Below are 9,893 nucleotides of genomic sequence, written 5' to 3'. Positions count from 1 at the left end.
GGCTTTTATTGGAATCGTATTAAAATGAATAGAAATTATTATAATAAAAAAGAATATAATGGTACCTCAGGTTAAGGACTTAATTCGTTCTGGAGGTCAGTTCTTAACCTGAAACTGATCTTAATCTGAGGTACCACTTTAGCTAATGGGGCCTCCTGCTGCCATTGCGCTGCCTGAGCACAATTTTTGTTCTCATCCTGAAGCAAAGTTCTTAACCCGAGGTACTACTTTCCGGGTTAGCGGAGTCTGTAACCTGAAGCGTCTGTAACCCGAGGTACCACTGTACATTCTTACAGCAGCTTTCTATGTCTGTCTTTTTAGGATTTTTTCAATGTAGCTTACTTCCAGGAAAAGTAAAACTTCTGTCTAAAAAGTTATTACGTTTACATTAAGATTTGAGCCTGACTTTATTCGATGGGTTGGATTCAGATGTAAACTTTCATGAACAGAAAGGCTCCATCTACCCACAGAAGGTTTTTGATCCCATGGAGGAGTTTTAAGTAGTGCAAAAGGGAGGAGTCTGTTTTTGCTGACTTTCTCCTCCTCCAGCAGCTTCGCCTCGCTGGTTTCAATCGGTCTCCCAGTCCTTCGGAAGAGATTTTCAGAGGATGCAAGCAAGCGTCTGTAGGGAAAATTGGCAAAAGTACACATACCATTTCAAAGTTAGCTGAAAAGACTTTAACACATTTCTGTATCTATATTTATAACATTTTGTGAAAATTGCAACCACCAATGATATTTTTTTTAAGAACAGGAAGTACAAAGTCTTGGGAGAACAGCAATCTGCATACACAAGTTCAAATGCTTAAAACATTCCATCAAGTAACAATAAGCTCCATCTATGAGAGGGAAACTCTCCACAAGGATCTTTGAGAAACTGGCGGCTGGATATCTCTTAACCTTGGATTAATACATAGAGATAAATATCACTCTTCCACAATTTCCTCTCTTGCCAATTTCCATTTTTGCTAGTTTTCCAACAAAGGCAATTTTCCAGACCCTGTCATACCATTGCCTCAATGAAAAACCCACTTTGGTTTCTTTCAAACAGCTAAAGATACCAAGAAAAATGCTTATTAAACCCCCCTCCCCGCCAAAAAAAAGAGCAAATTAAAATAGTCTTTACAGTGCTTTATTAATACACTGCTCTAAAATAAGGCAGCACACACTCGTATAAATACATTCAGCCTTCTATAATGTAAATCCCAACACTACAGATCTAGTGTGAGGTGAGCACAGCCGGTGTGGCCTGCTTCCATGTGACATCCCACACCCCTTGGCCTGTAGCGACAGTGTAGTATGTAGGATTATCCTACAAAGCATGGGGGCATTTTCAATAGGCATGTTCCTAAAACTCCTTATATTGTATGGGAAACCCTTCCTAAGGCCTATGGAAAATATCGCCCTTGTGATGCAGAGCTCACTGTTACACTGCTATTTCAACTATAGACTGTGAATCATGCTGCTGTTCTAGACTCCTTTTTTCACCAATGTTGGCCGGGCTTCTTCTTTGAAATAACCAAACATTCTCCTACAGCTACTTCAATTTCACTGACCCATGTTCCTTGTGTCCCACATAGCGCAACACACTAAACTAGTTCCAGGCCCTCGATGCCAAGCATTCCAGGAAACCTACATTTGGACGTTTCCTTAGAAAGCAGGAGGGACACGGGTGGTGCTGTGGGTTAAACCACAGAGCCTAGGACTTGCTGATCAGAAGGTCGGTGGTTCGAATCCCCGCGACGGGGTGAGCTCCCATTGCTTGGTTCCTGCTCCTGCCAACCTAGCAGTTCAAAAGCACGTCAAAGTGCAAGTAGATAAATAGGTACCGCTCCAGCGGGAAGGTAAACGGCGTTTCCGTGTGTTGCTCTGGTTCGTCAGAAGCGGCTTAGTCATGCTGGCCACATGACCTGGAAGCTGTACGCCGGCTCCCTCAGCCAATAAAGCGAGATGAGCGCCTTAACCCCAGAGTCGGCCATGACTGGACCTAATGGTCAGGGGTCCCTTTACCTTTACCTTTAGAAAGCAGGAGTCTGAGGGTGCCATGCTTTGTAGAATAACACAGTATGCCTCCTTGTGGGCACATGCCAAGACCCAAGACCCTGAAACGTGGTGTGTTTTCTTCTGTGCACACTCACAGATTGGGGCATGGCAACTGCAATTCCCTGTAGCTACAGATGCAAGCGTGCACAGTTCTTTCGCATTCATTGTTGGGTTTGAAAAATGGAGAACACTCAGAATGTATCCTCCCCAAGACAGTGAAAACGCTGCTGATTTAATTGTAACGCAGGACACGATGCAAGCTCTTACCTGTCTTAAACATCCCAGATGCTCATGTGTTTAAATACGCCTACCATGGATGCTGGCCCAGAAGCAGCAAGAGCATGTCTGTGATCAGCTTCCCTCATGGCCTGCGTTCAGCTGGACCTGAGAAATGATTTATAGCAGGATTGTGTAACTTGTAACAATATATGGAAAACGTGGGTTGGAGTATATTGACCAGACCACAGAGCACAAGACACCAGCATTCCAGGGACATGACTGTTAAAGATGGACAAATCCTTGGGTTTTGGCAGCCGTTATCTCAGCTACATTTTTGTTTCAATATACTGGCAGAACTTGAACTTTCTGTATCACGCTTTAGCAGATACGCATTCGTCCTTTCACAGGAGTTGTAATCATTTATGCATATAGCCAAACATGTTGTTTGCTTGTATACATTAAGTAGTTACTCGGAAACTTTCACTTCCTTTCTGTCGTTTTACCAGGGCTTTCTCCTTCTTCACAAGCCTTAATGCAGAAATCACAAACTGAAGTGTCCACATTCCCATAAGTGAAATATGTAAAGGCATGTGTCAGCGAGCAACTTAGAAAACCCCCAAACTTTTTCTAGTTAAATTCAGCCATTCATGGCCAGAACCAGCAACTTGGTCACCAGCACCCAAAATCCCCTTATGGCTGGGGCTGATGGGAGTTGTGGTCCAAAAATTCTGATGGGCGCCACTTTGGCAAAGACTGCCTTTTAGTGAATTACAATATAAATAATAATAATTTATACAGTATATTTCAGGCAATCAAATTGTTTCACATACATTAGTGTGTTAATAAATTGTTACCTTTGAGCAATTTATTTATTATAGACTTGATTTATTTCTTTGCATTAAGAACTGAAGTTCTAATTGTATGGCTATTTACCCTTTGGTACCTGGTCTTTCCCACAACCAAGAGAAACTAATATATGTCTACTCCCTATATTAAATGCGGGGCCCTTTTTGTTTAGTATGCGTTGCTTTTGGGAAAGTATGAGTTATATTAACCCAGCTTGCTAAGCAAAATGCCCTCTTGGCTATCAGCCCAGAACAGCAACTATAAACATATGTTTAGGTTTCAAGCTGCATTATTCTCCAGATAGTTTATCATTTCCTCACTGAAGTCGTTTGATTTCACGCCATTCATCAGACCTGTGCAAATAAATCACATCCTACAGGCCTTTAACAGCTTCCCCAGGAGAGCCAGAGTGCCCATCTTTTCTCTATTTGGAAGCAAGACCTCAAAGGATAACTTAGCAGGCATTTGAAATGCTTACTTGGCTTCCCACAGCTTTCGACTGCATTTGTCTTACCTCTTTACACCCTATAACTGCACTCCAAGATGTAAGTTATATTGGACTCAGGGGAGCCCAATTTCCAGGAAAACATTTTTAGGATTATTAGTATGTTAGATATTGAATCAGCTGAATTTATCAATAAATAGTAGAATTCCTCTTCAGAGGCTAGAGAGCAGAAGGCGATGCTAATAAAATTAGGAGAGAAAATATAATCAATGTTCTGGTTAATCGTATTAAGAAAAATGTCTTGAAGGCACCTGTTGCAGTGCAGACTGAACACTTGATCAAAGCGCTTGGCCCCCTGCTCATTGCATAGATCATAGCTTACCCAACATGGTGCCCTTTGGATGTTGCTGGACTACAACTCCCATCAACCCTTACCATTGGCCATTCAAGCTAGGGCTGATGGGAATTGTAGTCAGGAACATATGGAGAACACCCCGGCTCGGATGGAAAGCCAATTGGGACCATAGACAAGGTTGTCGGAAACCCAAAGCACGTGGACACCTGTCAGTGCTCATATGCATCAGCTGAGGCATAAGGACACTATTTCATACAAATGGCTGGGTAGAAAACACAGACAATGCATGAAGTGGGGCCAAAATCAAATATTTGCTTCATTCTGAGGCCATTTCAGATGTGGCTTCCAAGCATTGATTGAATAATTGGGGAACAGGTTTGTGCTTGCAGTCCTGTTCCACTTTCCAAAACCTCTGTACATTCAACAATGGTGCAAAAAGGGGTTCCTATATGCAGATAATTTTACCCAAGTAAGATCTCCCCCAGGGCTGGATAAGGAGAACACGAGGGCTGCATCTGGTCCTTAGGCCTGAGGTTCCCATGCCAGTTTATAGCATCCTAATTCATTATTATTAATAGTCTTAGTATTATTTTGCTACTGTTTGAATCACTACTCACATATGCCTCAAGATGGTTTACAGCCATGCAATTACAGCCATGCAATTAAAAACAACTAAAGATAGGTTTTTAAACAATACAAAACCCCAACTAAAGATAGGTTGTGACAGTGTGCCAGAACCATTGTCTTCCTTCATGGAAAGAGACAGCTACTCTGTTCTTTTGCCAAATGCACAAACATCTTCAGAAGATCCCTGATTGAGCAGACCTGCAAAGTCCATGTACACTCCAACATTTCTCTGAGGAAAATGGGGACATTCTATTTAACAACAACAACAACAACAACAACAACAACAACAACAACAACAACATTTATATCCCACCAATCTGACTGGGTTGCCCAGTCATTTTGGGCAGCTTCCAACATACATAAAAAAGCATTAAAAAAATTAAACATTTTAAAAAACTCTATACAGGGCTGCCTTCAGGTGCCTTCTAAAGGTTGTATCTTATCTCCCTGGCTTGGGGGTCGCATAAATCTATAACCTCCAGCATTTCTCCAATGAAAATAGAGATGTCCTAAGGAAAAGCAGAACATTATGGGATCAAATCAGAAACTGAGATGGCTTCTGTAAATCTGGGACTGTCCCTGGAAATAGGGACACCTGGAGGGTTTGCATCCAGCCAGGCCCAAATTTGATACTGCATGAAGCTTTCAAGCTGAGGACTCAGGCATCATCTCTCTTGTTCCACAGACTGCAGGCTTAAATCAATTCTACGTGAGCCTCCCATATTAAAAAAATAATAATACACCAATACAAACACAATAGAGAGCACGTAAACAAGCAACTAGGCTTAACAGTTCACAATGACTGAGGGGCAGCTTTGCATCAGACAATGAGACCTGCATTCTGTGTGCAGATTTTTTTTTCTGTTTTCACCACTGTTTTTGTCTTCTGTGTCAGCACGCTGCCTGGTCTTAGCAAGTCTGACATAAACTGTAAAAACAAGTTACACAATGTTCTTCATCAGAAGACCTCATCATTATTTTATTTTATTTCTGCCCTGAACATGCCCCAAAGCATGACTGAAATCCAAACCAGATCCCTTTTTTGTGATGGAGCTGTTACCTTTCCTCTCTATTCTTACTGACTGAATTTCCATGTATATTTTCTACTGGTTTTCTACTGGTATGGTTTCCCCATTTTATTCTTTATCAATCTAATGGAAATCCAGTTGTCAGATATGCTCACTGTATCTCAAAACTGGGCCTGAACTCAGACTGGGATGAGTCAAGTTTGATCCAAGAGAACCTGCAGTTGAGCCAATGACCCTAGCCCCAAAAAAGGTGTACTGGTGGCAGCATGGTAGTTGGCATAAATCTCTGGGTTCAGGTTGTTTCTTTCCAGGTGTGGCCACATCTCAACCTCCAAGTATCACCTCATCATGCAACAATGTGTTCCCCATACCGTGGTTCCCCCCAGTGAACCCTCCTTGCATGAACCAGCCAGGATGGGCAAAGGTCAATAAAGGATGTAACAGGCTGGAAGTATATCGTCCAAAGTTGTGACCCAGGAGTCAGCAACCTTTTTCAGCCATGGGCCGCTCCACTGTCCCTCGCACCTTGTGGGGGGCCAGACTATATTTTGAAAAAAATAATGAACGAATTCCTATGCCCCACAAATAACCCAGAGATGCATTTTAAATAAAAGGACACATTCTACTCATGTAAAAACACGCTGATTCCCGGACCATCTGTGGACCATAATAATAATAATAATAATTTATTATTTATTATTTATTATTTATACCGCACCCATCTGGCTGAGTCTCCCCAGCCACTCTGGGCAGCTCCCAATCAAATGTTAAAAACAATACAGCATTAAATATTAAAAACTGCCTTCAGATGTCTTTTAAAGATAGGATAACTGCTTATTTCCTTCAAATCTGAAGGCGATTGGGCCGGGGCCGGCCTCTGGGCCTTAGTTTGCCTATCCATGTTGTGACTCAAATAATGTTTCATGCAACCAAATAACCACATCAATAAATATTGCAACCCTGCCTGCTCTAACAGCATGCAGAAGGTAGGAAAAAGGTGTTCCCCTTGTGCTGAATGTGAGAATAACACACACTCAGCCTAATGGACAACTGGTGAATCCCATAGGGAGGGTGGGCAAGTCTTGACATGCTTGTCTTTCTGGATCCAAAGAGACCACGGGCGGAGGGCACTCTACCTGCCAACTAGTTGTCTATCCTTGCACTGGCCCTGCATGGTGTCATCCTGGCCCCAACCTAAACCAGAGTAGCAACATTACTCAAAAATGTTCACCCATCAGACATCACTGCAAACAATTTTTACCACTAACTTAATAGTCACTCGCAATACCTTCTCTTCCATAAATACATCTGAATTGGGAGACATTGCAATCTTTTCTAGGCTACGTGGGTTTTTCATTAGAAGTATAAATGCTGGAGCTGAAAAGAAACCTATTTCACCTTGTGAGGGATTTGCATGTCCTTAAACTAAAGTTGGGATCACGTCAGGTTAAAGTCCAATTTATTTACTGGGCGGGGGGGGGGGCACCCTAAGTTTCATTATGAATACAAAATATTGAGAAGACGAAAAGTGGAACTATGTACACAGCTTCTAACAGAGCTACAAATTGCCTGTTAAGCGTCAGTTGACCCACACAATGTCAAATACACATTTGAAAGCATATAACTAGGGACCTTGATTTATACCTTTCAGAAGCATATTACATTTTACTCCCTACAGTCCTTAGAGACCCATTGGTTAAATGCAGCAAGTTTACTCTAAAATACTGCCAGGCTATTTTAGCACTGCATTCAGGAATTAAGCCCATGCTGCGGTTCATATTACTTTGAAGCCATTAACAAGAAAATACATTGCAGTAAAGAGTTTCCACCAGAGCAGTCTCTCTTGTATTAAGGCATAAAAAAGGGCTTACTGATGTATTGAAATGAAGAATTTATTAACGATAGGTAGCTTCTTGGGCTTCTCTCTGTTTAGTGGGTGAAGGAGCAGAATGTTCCACAGGGTATGGGAGGAAATGGATGAAAATTGGTAAACAAGAACAAAAATACATGCTACAAATGGCTTAGGGAGGCAAGAATGTAAACAATCCACATTTCCCATCAAAACTGATAGCCTTCCACAAAAGAAGAAGAGAACTATGGATATTCTCAGTATGCTATAATCTGACATTTGCTTCACAATATATGATATAGTATACCATTTTATTTTAGGAATATTTCATAATCATGAAATTTACAGGAATAAACATTTTTTTTTTAAAATGGGGAAACAAGAAGTAACAAATTAGAATCCAAGGCTGACCTCTATAAGCACTCCTTAAGCAAAGTTATTTATGTGTTGTTCTGTCGCTCCATGCATTATAAATAGGCTGTGAGAATGGAGGGTTGAGGAAATCAATTTCTAAAATAAAAATAAAAATATATAACATACATGTATAAAACAATAGAAATAAAAATAGGAAACCAGCTACAGACAGCAGCCTTTAAGAGTCTTTGCAGCAGAAAAGAGAAATATAACAGCTGGTTTTGATATTAATTAACTGTATCAGGCAATAAGAAAGCCAAATATCACTGATGCATAAGAAAAGCATGCTAGATCAGACCAAAGGCCCATCTACTGCAGCATCCTGTTCTCACAGTGGCCAACAAGATGCCTGTGGGAAGCCCACAAACAAAACCAGAGTGCAACAGCCATCTTCCTCACATGGGATTCTCAGCAACTGATACTTTGTGGCATACTATATTTGACAGGTGGCGCTGTGGTCTAAACCACTGAGCCTCTTGGGCTTGCTGATCAGAAGGTCGGTGGTTCGAATCCCTGCAACGGGGTGAGCTCCCGTTGCTTAGTCCCAGCTCCTGCCAACCTAGCAGTTTGAAAGCACGTCAAAGTGCAAGTAGATGAATAGGTACCACTCCAGCAGGAAGGTAAACGGTGTTTCCGTGTGCTGCTCTGGTTTCACCAGAAGCGGCTTAGTCATGCTGGCCACATGACTTGGAAAAACTGTCTGCGGACAAATATCGGCTCCCTCGGCCAGTAAAGCGAGATGAGCACCACAACCCCAGAGTCGTCTGCGGCTGGACTTAACTGTCAGGGGTCCTTTACTTTTACCTTTTATATTTGACAGAGGAGGCAGAACACAGCATGGGTGGCTACTACCCATCAATAACACTGATGTTGGGATTGTGCAGAAGTTCTGGCAGGAGCGCCAGTTTGCCTCCTCTGATGCATCCATACAGACCCAACTTTTCTGCTGCTTTGGCTTGGCCCAGCACTTGTTCAGGTAAGATGCAGAAGCAGCGGTATTGACAGGTCATCTTGCAGTCTCTGTTTCTGCAGATTTGCTGGATTTCTGGGTTTCTAGAGTTCTTGCTTAATCTTTAGAAGTCTTGAGCAACTGCCTCGAAATAACATCAGCTGGATGGAGCAGAAATATATCAGAATCCACATCTTTAGTTATTTTCTGTACTTCTCTAATCCATTTTGATATCTTATGGTTATGAAGGAAACTTGCCTAGAAAAACCAGACCTGTAACAAACACAACATTAATATTATGATCATGAATGGATTTAATGCCCCTCTCTTTAAATGCATCCCCCCCCCCATTTTTTGAGTTGTAAAAATGCAGTTTAATTCATTATGCATGCTGTATCGAATAAGAAAAATGGGATTATTCTCACTAAGCTAGGCATTGATCACATCCCTGATAAATCTCTGGTTTATCTGCAATGAGAAGCAAATGGACTTCTGTTCATTCTCCATTGCATTTTTCAATGGCCTTCCATCAAGTACAAAGAGGCCACTGTAATCCTACAAAGCCCTTATGTTCAATTCACCATTGAATTCCAAACATTTTTTCTTGTTAAAAATAGATGGTCTTTATTCCATTTTTTAATGCATAGCAATATAGATCTGAAGAAACTTTCGATAATGAGTACCAGTTCACTGTTTGACCAGAGGAAGAATGGAAGCCAACAAATGCCTTGTTGAATTTTGTCTTGCCTGCAGTGACATGATCTCTGGCCTTGAACTCAGTTGTTTGACTTACCTTGTGTTCTCTTTCAAAACATTAAGACAAAGTAGCTATTTCTCTCTCTTTTTATGCTAACCTATGGTTTTCTCTTGTCTATGCAAGGAATAGAAGCTATACCTAGAGATGAACTCAAGGACAAAATTAGTTTCAGGCCAGTTCATCACATGACAGGACTACAGTCCATCCATTTTCTGTGTGGGTTTTAGAGAACAAATATGTATATACTATATCCATAAAAATCTATGCAGGGTTTTATAATGTAAAAAATAGAGGAGGTAGAGCAGTTCCCCTTTCTCTCTTTCATCCAATAGCATTTCTACGTTTTCCCCATGCAGAGGAC

General features: G+C 41.4%; 1 long non-coding RNA gene across 1 annotated transcript; it reads right to left on the bottom strand.

Moving 5' to 3' along the window:
* Positions 1-388: 388 nt before the first annotated feature.
* Positions 389-7,536, bottom strand: LOC310674499. Its single transcript, XR_014509618.1, has 4 exons — positions 7,435-7,536; positions 3,623-3,792; positions 2,311-2,427; positions 389-622 (listed from the first exon to the last, which is right to left on the bottom strand). It is a non-coding gene; the product is annotated as an uncharacterized lncRNA (long non-coding RNA).
* Between the last annotated feature and the right edge of the window lie 2,357 nt (positions 7,537-9,893).

Source organism: Podarcis tiliguerta, assembly GCF_965153285.1.
Source record: "Podarcis tiliguerta genome assembly, chromosome: 3".
Taxonomy (NCBI): Eukaryota; Metazoa; Chordata; class Lepidosauria; order Squamata; family Lacertidae; genus Podarcis; species Podarcis tiliguerta.
Note: the sequence above shows the minus strand (reverse complement) of the source record. Positions and strands in the feature narration are given on the sequence as shown.